Source organism: Equus caballus, chromosome 4 (genome assembly GCF_041296265.1).
Source record: "Equus caballus isolate H_3958 breed thoroughbred chromosome 4, TB-T2T, whole genome shotgun sequence".
NCBI classification, from domain to species: domain Eukaryota; kingdom Metazoa; phylum Chordata; class Mammalia; order Perissodactyla; family Equidae; genus Equus; species Equus caballus.
Genome location: NC_091687.1, coordinates 113736780 through 113740000, shown reverse-complemented (window position 1 = coordinate 113740000; position 3221 = coordinate 113736780). Strand labels below are relative to the sequence as shown.

General features: G+C 59.2%; 1 long non-coding RNA gene across 1 annotated transcript; it reads left to right on the top strand.

The window, feature by feature from the left end:
• Positions 1-1070: 1070 nt before the first annotated feature.
• Positions 1071-2388, top strand: LOC111773299 (uncharacterized). Its single transcript, XR_002807687.2, has 2 exons — positions 1071-1234; positions 1662-2388. It is a non-coding gene; the product is annotated as an uncharacterized lncRNA (long non-coding RNA).
• Positions 2389-3221: the final 833 nt, after the last annotated feature.

Below are 3221 nucleotides of genomic sequence, written 5' to 3'. Positions count from 1 at the left end.
AAATGAAATAATCCTGTACCATGACGACAATAGGAATGGTGCACTCATTAAATGTGCTTGTTTACTACTGTTCCTAGTCTACAGATGATGAAAACTGAGATTGGCTCTTAGAGCAGGGCTTTGAAGACGTAGTGCTCAGAACTGCTCCTTATGGTTGGTTTTTACTGTTGTGACTGGATCCCGGCCAACAGATGAGGGACATTCGGGGTGAAATGTCTCAAAAGAGGCTTTGTGCACAGTGACGGCACAAGATGCGCAGACTGAGGCCAGGAACTTGAACCTGCAGTGCCTGCATCCAGGTCCGCTGGTCCCTCACTGGCCTTGGAGCTCTGCCTCTCCCCAGAAACGGGAAATCCGCACAGCACACAGGCAGGGAGCCTGGGAGGGGCTGGGTGACCACCTGCCCCGGGCCCCAGGTGACCACCTGCGCAGCACAGGGCAGGACACTCTGGCCCACTACCAGCCAGAGGAGCCACCCCCACACCGGCCACCCAGACCCCAAAGGAATACTCTGGAGTATCTGCACCCCCTGCCCACCTTGCAGACCCTGACACTGTCCAATCCTTCGCAGCCCGCCTCGGCTGCGGACGTGACCACGGGGCGGGGGGCGGGGGGGGGGGGGGGGGGCTAGGGCCCGCCTGGGGATCAAACTGGTAGCAAAGGGGCCTGGCTCCTCCCTTCACTCTCCTCCCCATCCAGCCCTGAAGGGCCACCAAGATTAGTCTAGTGGGGCCAACACACTCGTCCTCGCTCCAGAACGCTGACGTGGAGTCCTGGGTGAACCAGAAACCCTCCTGGGAGCGCAGTGATGAACACTGGCAGAGACGGGACTCGAACTCGGTCCCCCGCACAGGCTGCAGGCACACTTGCCGCAACACCGGCGACATCAAGCGAGGACGGCCCCTCTGCAGGCCTCTACACATGCGCAGGTCACCGACTCCTCAAGTGGCCAATTGCAAGCCTGGAAGACCGCACACGGCCCTGGCTTCCTCTACCCTGAACAACGGCCCAACGGTTTTAAGCATGCGCACTAGCGCTTGCCCGGAACCGTTAGCCCTGCGGTGGGTGCAGTCAGGCGGAGCGCACTGCGCAGGCGCGCTGCAGGACGCCCCACCCCTGGCGGGGGTTCATCCAATCCCCGCGGAGGCACCAAACCAGAGAGGAGATGGCGGGGCGGCCCGGGTCCTCCGGCGGGAGCCCGAGGAAGCCAATGTGCGGGCTGAGGAGGCCAGAGGTAGGGCTGGGCTGGGCTGGGCTGGGCTGGGCTGGGCTGGGCTGGGGCAGCGGGGGCAGCGGGGGCGGCGGGAGCGCAGGCAGGCGGCCTCTTCCTCAGGGTCAGGCGGCCATGAGGGACACGGCCCTCGCCTCAGAGTGACGGTCTCAGGCGCTCAGCGGAGCCAGTGACTCCCGCGCCGCCTCCTGTGGGCTCACTCGCGTGGGCCGGACGTGGCCTCTGCTCCGGGTCAGGCGGGAAGTAGCCGGGGTCACCCTGTCCGTGTGGCCCGAGAGTCTCCGCAGGCCTCCCTTAAAGCAGAGAAGGAGCGTTTTCCGGGTCTCTCGCCTGAGGGAATGTCCCCAGGGAATGTGCGTTCTCATCGCACAATCCGTGGCCCCAACGTGGTTCTTACCGATGGATTTTATTTTCCGAAACCGGGATCCAGGCGATCATCGCGACACTGGCTTGCTGAGTGACGGTGCGCAGCTCGCCGGGGAGGGGACAGCAGCTCGTGTCAACTGTGGGAAAGTTCCGGAAGAACAGCGAGCGTAGAGAAGAAAAGTGAAAAGTGCACCCCGGAAGGACGTGCTCCTGGCTGCCTCGCGGGAATTTTCAAACTTAAAGCGGAGAGAATTGTAGGAGCAACTCGTGCAAGCCGACCCCTCAGCTGGGTGACGCTCTGCTCCTGTGGCCCCTCTGTGAAACGCCGTCACCAACAGCGCCCTGGTGGCTCCCTCAGACCTGCCTGTGGCCCTCAGCTGGGTGACGCTCTGCTCCTGTGGCCCCTCTGTGAAACGCTGTCACCAGCAGCCTCCTGGTGGCTCCCTCAGACCTGCCTGCAGTGGTGTGGCCTTGGTGCAGGGCATGTGCTCCACAATGTCTGCACACAATGAAGGTTGAATAGTGACATAAGCTTAGCACAGAAAGCTTGCTTGGATCGGGTGGCCTTCAGGGACAGCCCCTTCTAAGGACAAAGGAAAATGGGACAGATGCACATATATCCCTTTTATTAAGCACCTGCTGTGGCCACCACTGTTTCAAGTTCCTCAAATAAGCCAATATACTTAGATGAAGGCTTAGTCAACATTAATATAATCAGCATTACCAGTGCCTTAGTTGGTTCAGGCTTCTATAACAGAAATACCATAAACTACAGAGTTTTATTTCTCACAGTTCTGGAGTGTGGAGCTCCAAGACCAAGCTGCTGGCTGATTTGGTGTCTGGTGAGCGCCAGCGTCCTGATTCCAAGATGACCATCTTCTTGCTGTGGTAGAAAGGGCAAGGGAGCTCTCTGGGGTCCCTTTTATACGGGAACTAATCCCAGAGGATGATCTCAGGGGAAGGGCGTTCCCACAGAGGCACAGCCAAGGCAAAAGTGCAGAGGCTGGCAGTGTGGGGTGGGAAGGCCCAGGGGAGGGTGTGGAGATGCATGAAGCCTCCTACTTCAGACCCTGACCTCCTGCAGGCCAATCCCAAGCCCCCCGGAGTCAGGAGAAAGACCCAGAGCTGCCCACCAAGCAGGGCCCAATGCCCTCCCAGGCAAGGAGGACCAACTCTTCCCTGGAGCTTATTCCATGGGCTTTGGGAAGCAAAGCCTCCAGTGCAGTTGCTTTGGTGTCATCTGTGCAGGGAGGGTGGGGGTCGTCTGGCCCCCGAGACTGGGTGAACCCTTAGCCACACTCTGGCTTTGACTTCAGCCAGAGTCCCACAGCAGGCACTCAATAAATGCTTCCCAAAACCTCAGTCTCTGGTCTGCTCATCTCTAGGACTTGACATGCTGTTCTAGGTCCCCAGACAGAGGGATGCAGGCCTGAGACCATCTCGTGATAGGCCCAGGGGTTCTGCAAACCCACCCTGTGGTTGTTTCTTGAGTTCCTTATTCAGGACTGGACTACACAGAATCTCAGCAATCCCAACAGTGAGGACCAAGGTGCTGGAGTCCTCAGCCAGTCAGTTCCATGCTCACAGTCCCCACTGATTAGATGAGAAGAAGGAATGTACTTGG